We start from the raw sequence: 13803 nt of genomic DNA, 5'->3' as shown, positions 1-13803 counted from the left end.
GGAAAAGTTTTTCTTGAGATTGTCATGGCCACAAATTTACCACTAGCCTGACAAAAACTCTGTCAATGTGTTAAGTAAACTGCTCCACAAAAGCTGAGTATCTGTAATTTATTTCAGTGTGTATTTTGGAAGGAGTGGAGGCTTTTATCATTCCTAGCTGTGACACCCACTCCTTTTTTGTGATGTGAGAAAATCCATTAATCTCTTTGCTTTAGTTTCCCTCTCTGCAAAATAAAGCTGAAATGTTGCCTCAATGCAGTGCTTGGGCAGATTGAGACCTTTGCCGTGGTTTTTGGGAGGCCTTGGCACTCTGAAGATGAGCACACTTGAGCATTCGAAGCGAGAACACTGGAAAATCTGTCTCTGGTAGAAGTTAAGAAAATTCGACTTGATAAGTTGACTATTTCATGCTTGCAAAGTGTTAATTTTCCAGCTGTTTCTTCATGATGGACAAAATTACATCCAGGAAAACTCTCTATTGCATATGTAAAGTTGAATTTATTTTTATTCCTGCTTGGCTGCAGTGGTTGTTTTTCTGATTTCTTGCTTAATTACGTATAAAACATTTTCAGCCGTTTGCCAACAAATATGACATAATCCATTTATTTTGAAGCAGTGTACTATTCTGTGCAATTCGGACAACTTCCATTTTCCAGTATAACTGGCTACTTGAGAAAGGTTAGGCCAGAATTATGCAGTTTCAGGTTCCATGCTGGCTCCAGCAAAGTGCAACTCTCAAATAACATACTGGTGACTGTAAGGTTTAGCTTAATGTTGGTAAAAGCAAAATCTGGCATTAATTGCTCTATGCCAATTGAAACCTGTGCCAGTGAGAGGATGACAATCATAGAATCGTAGAATCATTTTGGTTGGAAGAGACCTTTAAGATCATAGAGTCCAACCATAACCTAACTCTGGCACTAAACCATGATCTTAAAGGGTCTTTTCCAACCGAAATGATACTCCAATTCTATGATAATAAAATCCACCATGTTGACTGCAAATTTGCAATACAGCAAGAGAAATGTGAAGTCCGATGTCATTAGATGCTGTGTATAGTTAACTTCATCCTGTAGGTTTGCAGAAATTATTGGTTGGGCTATTAAACTGCTTGGGGGGTGTTGTTTTTTCTGGAAGGGAAGGGCTGGTTGTATTGCCAGCATTAACACTTTGGTTTTGCTTTTTTAGTGCTGATTCCTTGATCCCAGAATACAGGAAGGTTAATGACTTGTGTCTTCTAGCTGTGTTCTTTTCCAAGGGTGCTCTCTGAAGCTCTAATGATGCCTAGACTGCTTTAGCCTGTGGCTGTATAAATTGCTTTGGCTGTGGTGGAGATCAAGTCTAGTGCAGGTGGTGAAGAGGAGGGTCTGCTAACCATTCAAAAGATGAACAAAGAGGAAAAGTCAGACCCAAAATGTCAAATTTAGCCTAACAGTGCAATGAAGATGTCAGCAGCAGCTGTTGGAAACACCTTAGATACCTTTGGAAGAACCTGGAGATGGTGTTGGGTGGATTTTGTACCTCCCAGGGGCATCTGCTACACAGCTAATTTCTACTATTGTGTTTTGAAGTTTCTTCACTCGTTTTTGATACTGTGGGCCGGATCGAGACCTGTTGTAAAAAGCCAGCAACTCTTTGGTGAGAGGTGTTAGCCCTGTGACTTCTGGAGGACTGTGACATTTCCCACCAGCTGTGCACCTGAGTGGCCAAGAATGTGCCTCAGCACATGGTGATGTGGGATGCTTCTATACATTGGGGTGAATAATGCAAATCACACATCAGCTACGATGTGACTTGCCGGTGAGATGACATCTGAAGCTCTTCTGGCTGTGGAGCTGTGCTGTTCCCAGTATTCATCTGGAGCTGTGAGCCCTTAGGCCATGACTTTTGGCTTCTCCCAGTCCATTCTTGTTGGTGCTCTTGGTGCACAGCTGGCTTGGGGTGCTCTAGACAAAGACTTTGACATGTCTCTTGGCTGTAGAAGCAAGGATAACACTTCCCTCACCTGCAGACTCAAGACTGATCCTCCTTAAAGGCTGTTCTTCCAGAAATGTTGGAGTTGGTTGCTCCTTCCGATGGGTCTAAGGGGCTTTGTGGTCTGAGGAAGACCAGCTTCTGTATGGATTTGCCTGCGGTGGTCCATGGTGGGGACACTACATAGATGAGCTTTCTGGGCCAGTGCCTGGGTTCTTTATGAAGCACAACGCAAGAAGCATGGCAGCTCTCCTCCTTGTGAGGAGTTTGTTACAGGTCCCTGGTTGACTTTTACTTGCTGTACCTCCTGGCCTTATTTTAAAAGCAGATTCTCTGGTAACACTTTACATCCCAAAGGATGCTCGCTTGCCCGTACGGGGCCTGTAGAAGCAGCAGCCAAGAAATTTTACTTCTGTTTCTACTCCTTTCTGTCTGTACTAAATGTTATAAGCACTTGCAGCTTTATGGTCTTTACGTTTGCCTGGAAGCGCCCAGTAATTCACAGCCCTCCCTGGAAGGCAGGAGTGTTGATTCTGTGCCCTCACCAGCCTTGATCCTGTTATCTTGCACTGTAAGAATAAACTCAAGTTATTGTTAGTGTCAGAAGTTATATGAGGTTCTAGGTGCACAGGTGGTTTATTGTGCTGAGGATCACGGGGTGAAGGTTGAGATGGGGGCACTGACTCTGATGGGGGGATTAGTACTGATCCTTCTAGCAGAAGTGAAAGGGGAATGGTATTCTGTCGGCCGAGCGTAAACCCAACACGCTTTTCCTGTGGGAATGCACACGCCTGCATAGCGAACTTGGACTTATGTGTGCTGGGCTTTTTTAAGTTACCTTTCACAAACACACCAGAAATAATTCACAGATGTCTGCTGATCACAGTTTGAAAACTGCTGTTCTCGAGCCATCTCAAAGTTGCATTCCTTGGAAAAAGTCTTGCCAACTTTGTTTCTGTGAGTCTGATACGTGGTACAACACACCAACGTACCTGAGATTGATCTGCTCCAGTAATTGGGAAGGAATTACCCTTCCTGACTGCATTGAGATTTGTCTCTGTATTCTGTGTTATCTACTCCTGGAGAGGTAGCATTGCAACTCATCAGAATGGAAAGAGTATCACATGTATAAGCAGTGGCAAAAAACTTAAATTAAATTGTTGAAACTGCTTTTGCCTATGCAAGGCAAGCCTGGAGCTCTGTCTCTGCGCCTAAACCTTTACACTTGGCCAAACTCTCTGCAAGCACAGCAAAGAGAGAGCTCTGCATCCGACAGCAATGGGGTTTCTCCATACGTCTCTAATGATGTATTCATCTGGTCCACGCTCCTACTCAGCCCTCGCCATGCCCAGACAGGGAGTCCTTTCATGAAGGAGAAGTGCAGAGTCATATTTCTGAGTGCAAAGTTGGCCAGGGGATTTATTTGTAGTGTCGGCTCGGCTAAACCGATTTCTCTCCGGAGCTGTGCTGGGAGTGAGCCGCAGGGAAGGAGTAAGTGAACACCAGTGTGCCCAGTGCCAGCAGAGAGAGCAGCTGGCGCTGGCCCTCCTCTGGTGGAGAGCAGGCTATGCAGAGGGCCAAGAGTTCTTCAGCCAAATGCTGAGCATCCTTGACTTTGTCTCGGTGTTATTTGTGATTAGATGCTTCCCTAGGATGCCGCAACAGAAATATAGGTGCCTTGTGCTGCGCTCATCATCCAGCCTTCTGGAAGCTGATGGATACTTTCTCGTGGTTGTGGTATTGCCACTGGGCCATCAAATTTGGGATGGTGGCTGAGTCCAGACTTTCCTCCTGCCTGTAACCCTGCTTTTCCAAGCCTTTGTGGGCAAAACCGTATTGTTGCTGCTGGTGGAATGGATTTGTGTACACACAGGGCATATGTATGTCTGAAGTTTTTCTGACTCTGTATGGGTCTTGATCGAAAGGTACCTTCTTAGGAGGTGGGCTGCAGAAAAGCTTGAGGTTCTCCATTAATCTGTGCAGGTTTAGTACCAAGCACCGTAACACAACTGCTGTCTAAAAGCCTGCACAGGTAGAATATTGCAAGATGTTGCTCAGTGTGTGTGTACCTGAATTCTCAACGTCTTCCAGACCTGCTGAACTGGAAGATATCTCCTAGCATTTGTGCCACAGTTTTCAGAAGTCGCTGCATGAAATATTTCACTGTTTTCTTTGTCTCTGTGCACCTGAGTATGTAGACAGGTAACAACTTGTTGGAGACCGAATCTGGAGTGGTTGGTGCCATTCTCCGATTGACAGCCCTGTTCAGCCTGCAGCAACAGTGAAGGAATTCCTGATCCGCTTCACTTTGGAAGCCTGCACATCACTTGCAGAAATTCTGCAGGATGCTGAGAGTGCGGCACAACTCAGCTTTGTCCCATTTCGTGTCCCAGAGGTCTGGTTACACAGTTTATACCTCTGCTTTCAATAGGAGAAAATCTGATTTGAAAAGAAATGCAGCCCAGGGGACTTACTGATCTGTGACAGTGACCTGTCTTTATTACTTATGGTCCACCTGCATAGCTGCTTGAAGGGAAATCTTACGCTTTTGGAAATAAATGAAAATTGTAAATGACTGGACAGAGTAAATAGCTTTCCTCGAACATCAGGAAGCTGGGGAGCCGTAATGTGGAGGTCACTGCGGGTCAAAGAAATGTGTGTATTTCAGTGATGCTTGCATCAGGCTGTGCATAGAGATTGGAAGTTCCAGAATCTCCTACTGATGTGAAAATACACAATACCGTTGATTTTCAGTGACTATTTAGCTTTGAGCATCTCCTGCTGTTCTAAATGTATCTATTTTTCTCTTTCCAGAGGCAAAAATCTTCCTGGATAGCCAAGCATCCTGTGCCACTGGGTTTGTTTCTGGCCTGTTCTTACATTTCTCTTGCATTTCTTCCCTACTATGAAGCAGACCCCATCTCCAAATGCTACATTTTTAGCCTCAAAAAACCCACTGTTCCTAGTTCTCATTGTCTTCTTCCTCTGTCTTTTTCTGGATTGAGATGCAAATAGTTGTGTTCTTATTTTATATTTTCTGTGGCCTCAAAGAAAAACTGTCTGAAAACCTTTGGGAAGAATATCCTTATTGTTGCATATCAGCGAAGTTCTCACATGAAAGGGTCTGTTATTGTGTAAAACTCACTCAAGTTTCACACAAAACATCCCGGTCATTTCCAGATCACAGATTCTCAGCTGGTTAAAAACTTGAATTTTCCTTTGCTCCACAATTAGCTTGGTGTGTGTTTTTTTTTTTTTTTTTTTAGTTGCTGGTCAAACTCCTCCTAATTAGTAAAGTTATTTAAAATATTCTGCTTGTGTTTACTATTTTCTTACATTGTTTTTGTCAGCCTGCAAAGGACAAGTGACAACAGTTGCTTTTATATGTAGCCATTTAATTGAACAGTCTTTGGATAACTATCAAAAGCACTGTATGTGTGTTAAACATGCTTTAAGTCTTGTAGGATATGATTAGAATGAAAATCCATAATGGAAAGGAAGTAATAAGTCAAGAGTTTGTCAAAATGTCTTGTCTGGAAAGGTACATTGTGTAACTCTTTGGAAGAATGGAGCATACCTGTCTCAACCCCATAACCTGGCTGTGTTCAGTTAAGCCTGTTCTCCGCAGGGTGGTGTAATCCTGAGATAAATAATAGTGAAATAAATATTCCATTATTCTTTGCCTGCTTTGAAGGAAAATAAGTCTGTCCATCCATACCAGAACTGTCAGCAAAACAGATGTTGGGCTGCAGTAATAACGACAAGCTTTGGACCTTTAAGCTCGGAAAGGAGGTGAGGGTCAAGGGAGGGTAAAGGAAGATGTAGAGAGGTATTAGGTTTTCTTTCCTTATCACAAAACCTACTTTTTCATTCTGAAAATCTCAGTATTGTGTATGTAGAACTGTAAGAAATGTGAGATCTACCTGTGGATGAAAGCTTGGCTGGGAGGCAAGTGCTGTGTGCTTACCGATACTTGCAGGGCATGGTTCTAACTTTTTTGGGGAGAAAAAACATTAAAAAACAAAACACACCACTAAATTAAAAATGTAAGCCACTGAGTGCAATAAACTGGGTCTGCCTTTCACTCCAATATTGGTGTCTAGTGGGAGCCTTGTGCTCATTCTTCTGCCCGCTTGGTACGGAGATGGAGAGCTTTGCAGATGTTTCTATTCTGGGGGACCCTTGGTAATTCGGTATGGGTCCATCTTCAATGTGCCCATTGAAAAATCAGTGGTGCTGGGCACCTAAATTTGAGCAGATTCTGCTCTTTGAAAAACGTATCCATTTTGTGTGACCAGAGCCAAGAATATTTCTGAACACCAGTGTTCCTTCCCAGTGGCTTACTCACTTTCATTAATCTTGAACAGCTGCATTAGCTGGTGTCTCAATTAGCATTGCTGGGAACAAACTATCCCCTCAGAAATTACAGCGCTGTTGTAGTTAATTCTTCGTTTGAGCAGATTGATTTCAGAGGCTCATCACAGCCCTGTTCCTGTGCGTATGAGATTTCCTGGGCTTTCCTTATGGGAATTGTTCCCTGGAAGCCAAGTCTGCTTGGAAATATTTACAAGGCCAGATGCAGATGGTTTTTTTGGTTTTGTTTTCTTTTTTATTGCTTCTAAAGCTTTGTCTGCATCAGGGTGACTGTGGGGAGAACTAAAGCAAGATGAAGAGAGGACTTGGGGTTGGAGCAGCCAGAACCTCTGCTGCACTGCAAGACAATTCCCCAGAGAAGCTGTTACGTGGGGATATTTAACTATGGGCGTGAGGGAACCATAAACAGCCCCAGCCTGATGGATTTTCTGTGGAGATGTTGTTTCCCTTGTGTCATAGAATCACAAAACAGTTTGGGTTGGAAGGGGCCTTCCCAGCTCCCCCAGTTCCCCCCTGCCATGAGCAGGGACATCTTCAGCAGCTCAGGTTGCTCAGAGCCCCGTCCAGCCTGGCCTGGGATGTCTCCAGGGATGGTTCATCTACCACCTCTTTGGCCAACCTGGGACAGGCTCTCACCACACTCAGTGTAAAAAAAATGTCTTCCCTGTGTCTGGCTTGAGGTTGCATGGAAAGAGCCAAGATCCTGGTGTGTTCCAGCGTATGTACGCAATAATGTACATCTGTGAATCATTCCCTTGGCTTTGGAAGATCATTGAAGGCTTTAAAATCACTGCTGCTGCCAGCAAAATGCATTATCCACAAGCTGCTGAAGGGCATAGGGAAAAAGTGGGAGAAGAGACATACTTGTTGCATTCCTGGGCTGTGAGGTCCTGTTCTTGTCCAGCTGCCCAGGCGGGAGTGTTGCTGCTCTTGTTACTGGTTCCACGCTCCCACACAACTCCTGCCACTGCTCGGGGCTCAGACCATCTCTCCACAGGAGCTGACATCTGGGGGACCAAGTTAAAATAATTAAAAAATAAAAGAAGGTACTTCCAAAAGTCTGTCCTTAATTATGGAAAACCCTAGAACAAATGCCAAGTCCCCATGAAGCCAAAAAGTCTTGCGCATACGTTCAGATTTTTAGCAAGTTGATTAAATGCTTAAACTATATTTGAACTCAGGCCTGAAGGATCAGGCCTTATTAATTGTGTGAGTATAATTGTGATAAAATAAGTGGTGGCAAGGAAGGTTTAAATCTGCTCACAGGCGCTGAACAGCGTTGTTGTGAGATAGCTCAGTGACATCTCGTGATGCCTTATAGAATCATATAGGTTGGAAAAGAGCTTTAATATAATTGAATCCAACTGTTAACCCAACACTGCTGAGTCCACCACTGAACCACGTCCCTAAGCACCACATCTACGTGTGTTCTAAACCCCTCCGGGGATGGTGACTCCACCACTGCCCTGGGCAGCCTGTTCCAATGCTTGACAGCCCTTTTAGTGAAGAAATTTTTCCTTTCAGGCAGTTCAGAGATCAGAAGGTCTCCCCTCAGCTCCTGTTCTCCAGCTGAACCCCCAGATCCCTCAGCTGCTCCCATCACACTTGTGCTCCAGCCCCTCACCAGCTTTGTTATCCCCTGATCTGTTGATATCTGCAGGATTTGAGGTGTCAAATCCCAGATTAATGCATGCAAGGTACGATGGGCACTCCAGGCACCCACAAAAATATCTACAAAGCAACAGAGTGTTTCTAATTAAAAGAAAATTGTTAATTGAGCCTCCTCAGTCGGTGCTGGGTGAACAAGAGCGTCATACCTGCCCGTTGCTGCAGGAGTGCTTGAAAAAATATAATGAACCCTGCTTGGTTTGCAGAATTTTGGGAAAGGTTCTGAGCTGGAGAATGTAAGTCATGAATAGTAGCAATGCCAGTTGTTATTGTGTGGTAAAGAAGGACGTTTTCGTAGCTGGAATAAAACACCAGTTTGGGAAATCCTGCGTATACTGCCCAGCTGGGTGCTGAACAGCTCTTCACTTGTGCATCAAGCCATGGGGTGAATAGTGTGTTTTGTTTCTTGGCAGGAAGGTGATGGAGCCAGACCTACAAAAGCTTTGTTTTAAGCCATTGTAATAGTACGACTGCTTTTTTGGTAGCTCTCCGCTGCCTTGGCAGACTCCCTCTCACTGGATTTTAAAAGTGTTTTGCCTCCATCGTGTTTTGAATTTTTCTTTTATTTTTTTTTTTTTTCCTTTAGGATCCATACCTTCTCTTCTAGGCTCTCCCAGCTGCACTGTTTCCTAGTCAAGCTAATTCATCGCTGGTTCACAGTGGAAACTGCCAGTTTGGTGGTTTTTATGTTTTGAGTTAGTCTTCTAAGTCTGGCAGCATCCAAACACAAAGGGAGAAATTACTCATCTGTTACTTAATTTAATGCTTGTTTTGGGAAATCTAAATCTAAATGTGTATGCGGCTCATATTAGGACTCCAGTGCTGGATTTTCATTTTCTTTTTGTCATTGTTGGCAGGGCCGAATTCACCTCCTGAATAAGCACAGTCATCAGTCTGTGTGACACTGAGCTCGGTTCTCTGCTCGGACCAGGCAGCTTTGGAGCTGCCCAAAGTGACTGAAAGCTGCAGTGGGCTTTTGCTGCAGCATCTAAATGATTCTGAGCACGCTAGCGACCCTTATAAAGCCAGAAGTACCTTACTGTCTTCTCTAGTCTCTCACAAACATGCTGAGTCCTGCTTTAGAGGGCTGAGCTCTCTGGAAGCATTGGGTGGGACCAGCTTTGGCTGTAGCCCTGATAGCAAGAGTGGGGGACACAGCTCTGACTCAAAGACCAAGCCATTTGGTGACAGTGACAGCACCTTTTCGTCTCCTAGACTTCTCTGGAGATCCCAGACAAGCCAGATTCCCCATGAGGGTTTATGCATGTGTGAGGAAGCTTCTTTAGAAATAATTGTAGAATTCAGCCTTTTTTAGTGGGCTGGAAGGTGGCAGGTCAATTGGCCTTGCCAAACTTTAACCAACAGTAAGAGAGCTGGGCCTGAGCTGCCATAGCCTGTGAGTCTGTATTATTTCTAATAAAAGAGAAAAGATTGGGATCTGCAGGTGATCTCCTTCCTGTTCTGTCTTGCTACTTCAAACATGTGAGGGCACGGAGGGGTTTAAGGTCCAACCTGAGTATTTGGGCATCTCTGGCGTGCAGAGATATGCTTCCTCCATCGCCATTTCTTTTGAGACATAGACTCTCTCTGAATGCTTTATTGTCACTCTGCTTTGTGGAGGATGGCCAAGGGGAGCTACTGGTGCTTTTATCACCAGTTTCTGTGCTACGGTTGTTAGGAGTGATCTGCTAACAGGCTTTCCATTGACTTTGGGCTTCACTTTGGACGAGGCTCTGCAGATTTAGGGCACGTGGCCAACTTATGGCTCTTGTTTCAGTGGAACTCAATATTGGACTACATCCCATAGGAAGCCTGGTGGGTAAACTGAATCTCTGGCTGCAAGCGGAGAAAAAGCGAGAGGGATGGCTAAACTGGATATCTGTGGCTTTTCCTGGGACTTGGTTACATGCCCAGCTCAGTCCTGCAGCATTCAGGAGCCCTGGAAAGCCATGGATGTCCTCCTCCTGGGAGCCGTTCTCAACGCAGCCCCAGCCATCAGCAGCACCCTGACCATCATCATCCATGGTACATGCTTGGCGGGGCAATGGGAAGGGGCTGCTTGAACCTGGGGGGCTGAATTTGGCGCTCGTAGCAATCAAGGATTTGGGAGCAGATGACTCAAACAGTGCTGATCCATTTTCCATGTACATTTTTTTGCTGTGTTACGTTACACTGGGATGGGGGCAGAACCCAACGCCCTCCTCAAGCCTTTACAGTCTTTGAAACATCATCAGGATGGGAAAGGATCCTCTAAGGAGTTTTAGTTTTCCATAGAATCATAGAAACTGCCTCCAGTTCTGGCTCTGCTTTGCAGGACACACTTCTTGAATGTGAAGTACTTACCTCTCTTCAAAGCCCTTTCTCCCTGCCTGTTTGCCAAAGGGAAGAATTGAGAAATGTTAAATTCAGTAGCAAAATCACTGCAGGCCCCTGGCCATAGAGTTTCCCGCAACTTGTGTTACGAGGTGACCCAGACTCTGACGAACCAGAGGCTCACAGGGTTGGTTTTGTCCTGTAGTACTTTTCCTATACAGATGGTGAAGGTGATTTTTTTTCCTCTGACCCAGTGCCTGAGGTAAATAAACTGTAAATAGCTTGGGAGAGCAGGCTGGGATGTGGAGGAGTAAAAAAGGGTGATTTTTGTTCTTGAGGGTGTGGAGGAAAACAGGAGGAGAACCATCGAAACCTAAATTAACTCCCTCTTGCAAACATAGTTTGAACAGACATTATCAGGCTAAATATATGAGCAGTCTGTAAAAGGAGCCATTTTCCTCCTGTGCTACTACTCACATGTTACTTAATTAAAACAGTAGGAGCTTAATGTTGCGCTTACTTTTCCGCTATTAGCGATACTTGTGTTTTTTTGGGAGGGGGCTACTTTACATAACATGGACAATGGGGGCTTGTGTCCATGGTAAGACTACTGCTTAAAGCCAAAGTAAATATTGAAGTGGTCATAGTTACACTGACATAAGCCCCTATATGAACATTCTTGCTCAAGCTTTTCTAAAATTTAACTTCTGTTTATTGGAAATAGGTTTAAATCTGAGTGGAAAAAAGTTGCCATGTTACTGGAATAGGTGTATCCATCTGGAGGGCTGTTCCAGTTTAATTTATTAAGCTTTATCTTCAGAAAAGAGTGGCAGGAATTTAATATATATTTTTTTGTTGTTTTTTCCTTGTCACTCCACCAATCTTAACTGGTTGTGGCGCACAGGCTGTAGGTTGCAAATCTTGCAGGAGACCTTTTTTCTTTAAATTTTAGCCTTTGTTAATCAGCTCTTGAACATGAAGTTGCATCCCTTTTAGTGCAAAGGTTGTGGATGTAACTGGTCTCTTTTGAGGGAATCCCGCTGTTTAAGTCGTCTCCCCCGATTACTAGTTGCAGGCAGAGTGTGTTGGCTTTGGCTTGAGAGGTGCCTGCAGGGAATCTCCTGAACTTCATCAGGTCCTGCACCTGGGAAGGAGGGAAGAACCCTTCACAGGGATGTAGGCTGGGGACTAACTAATCCACTCAGCAAATGTGATTTACCTCACCTACCAGGAGCCTTTCCCAAGGGGAGTCAGCACGGGACACTGCCAACAGCGTCCTCCACGTGGTGCTTTCTTACCCTTGGTTTATCACACCTACAGTCTCATCCCGTGGCCTCGTCTCACTGTACCAGCCCCGGCACAAGTGTTGGCTGCTCCATCCCTGCATCTCAACCCTTCCTGACTGTCCTCGCCCAGGGAAAGGATGCTCAGTTTTCCAGAAACGAGGAGATGTGCGCCATGGGCAACAGACCACCAATGATGGTGGTGACATCTGCAGCAGAAATGGCCTTAAGAGTCTCCAAAATGGATTTAGAATCCAACTGGTCCATCTGAGTTAGAACAATGGAGTTCTAACTGTCTACTCAGCTTCTTGATGTCCTACAAACTATTACAGAAGTGTGTATGATGGGGAATGTCCTGGTGTTCCTCTTATGGCTTGAGGAGCTCTTGCTGCCAGTGGGAAGTCCTGCTCGTATTTTTATTTGCCTGTTTTTTCTTGGGCGGGGGTTGTTATTTAAAAAAAGGGAAGGAAAAAAGAAGTGTCTGTTTTTCTGGACAGTGGTACACCATAGCTGCTATTTTTTTTTCCGGGGGGATAGGTGGACTGGTTCAGATATTAAAATAGGAGTAAGTGCGAGTTTTGTTTGATCTTGAATGTGAATTGTTCAGAGACAAATAGTAATAATTACTTTTCAGAATAGCTTGAGTCGTTTATTGGGTTTGTTTTTAAATTGTGTTGTTTTTGAGGCCTAAAGCTGGAAAAACAAAGGTCTGCCAATTTGCTAGTCATAGGGCATGTTTCGTCCAGGGTGTGACAAATTTTACTGCCCTTGAGAACTCTTGGGCTTAGAAATGCTGCTGGGTGGATAGTCCTGGAGACTTGAGTTATTTATTTGTGCCAGAGTTTTGTCTCATCAATGTCCTTGTTAAAGGTCTACTGGGCTGTGAATTTACCTTCTAAATAACACCACCATTACAGCCTGGGCAGTAAAATGCCATTTTTCTTCTGGCAGTTTCCTTGTGGGTAGATGTAGAGATTCCTTCAAGATGTAGAGATTCCTGTGTCTCACGTCTGTCTGGGGGTTGTCAGCTGTTGGGGTCTTCTGGGGTGGATTGTGTCAAGAGCATGCTGCCCTACCAGGAGCAGGATGGAGAAGCCCAGGTGTGGGGGGTCTGGTTGTCCCCACTGATCTTACACAAGGATAGAAGGTCTGGGATGGGGCTTGATGAGGGAGGCGGGCATGTACACCAGACTCTAGGATTTGTAGGCTCACTTTGAGGGTTTGTAAGATCTTTAAGACTAGCCCAGGCCTGGCAAAGAGGTGGTAAAACACCAGCCAGAGAGGTGGTGGATGAACCATCCCTGGAGACATCCCAGGCCAGGCTGGACGGGGCTCTGAGCAACCTGAGCTGGTGAAGATGTCCCTGCTCATGGCAGGGGGGAACTGGGGGAGCTGGGAAGGTCCTTCCAACCCAAACTGTGATTCTGTGGTGTAAGATGGACTCTGACATTCTTCAGGAAGGCCACCATCATCTTTGCTTGGTTTGCATTACACTTACTTGCAGTGTGGTCCTACTGTGTGGCAGGAGCTTCATGGTGCCACTGCAGCTCCAGCAATGACAATGAACAACAAACCCATTTTCACGGTTCTCTGGTATTTTAGGAATTTTGGAGCTGTTGACTGTGCAGCTGGTGTGTGGGAGGAAAGCAGAACAAGAGCAGTGGAACGCACAAAGGCAGCAGGAAGCCCAAGCAAGTGTGTTAGAACAGGGGCTGGAGTGGAATCTGCGATCTGTGAAATACATGGAGCAAGTCAGACTTAGTCTGTTCTACCAAGTTAACACTATGACTGTTTTAGTCCAGTTAAACATCCTCGCAAAGCTAGATTTGCAGTGCCGTCCAACCCAGGGTCTTGGTCAAAAGCAAACCCTGAAGTTATGACTAAACCCAGCCTGCTCTGGCGTAGGAGAGCAGCTAATAGCAAAGAAACCAGCCTTCATTCACTTGCTGAACTTTCATTATTTATTGTTTTGATAGACAGGAATAAATACTCAACAAATAAGCTTCCTGTCCTTAAATTATTGCATTCTTCAGAATTCTTGATTCCTTTTTATTTTTTAAATTAAACCAGGCTAAACCCCTGAGACTGATGTCTTCTCATTGCACGAACTAGAAAGGGTTCATGGTCTGATTCTTGTCTGGAGGATCACACGATGACTTGCAGTGGAGGTATTTTCCTGAAATAGTTTGGA

General features: G+C 44.7%; 1 protein-coding gene across 4 annotated transcripts in view; it reads left to right on the top strand.

The window, feature by feature from the left end:
* Nucleotides 1-13803, top strand: part of COLGALT2 (collagen beta(1-O)galactosyltransferase 2) — a 50528-nt gene that overhangs the window by 16553 nt on the left and 20172 nt on the right. The window contains exon 1 of one of the 4 annotated variants that reach the window (XM_065072764.1): nt 13688-13780. The exons of the other annotated variants lie outside the window; for them this stretch is intronic. The gene's annotated coding sequence lies outside the window, so the exon portion shown is untranslated. Of the gene's footprint in view, nt 1-13687; nt 13781-13803 lie in introns of those variants that run through there. 4 annotated transcript variants of the gene reach the window in all.

The sequence above is a fragment of the Columba livia genome, chromosome 8 (assembly GCF_036013475.1).
Source record: "Columba livia isolate bColLiv1 breed racing homer chromosome 8, bColLiv1.pat.W.v2, whole genome shotgun sequence".
Classification (NCBI taxonomy): Eukaryota; Metazoa; Chordata; class Aves; order Columbiformes; family Columbidae; genus Columba; species Columba livia.
The sequence above is the reverse complement of the archived record's forward strand: the minus strand, read 5'-3'. Positions and strand labels throughout refer to the sequence as shown.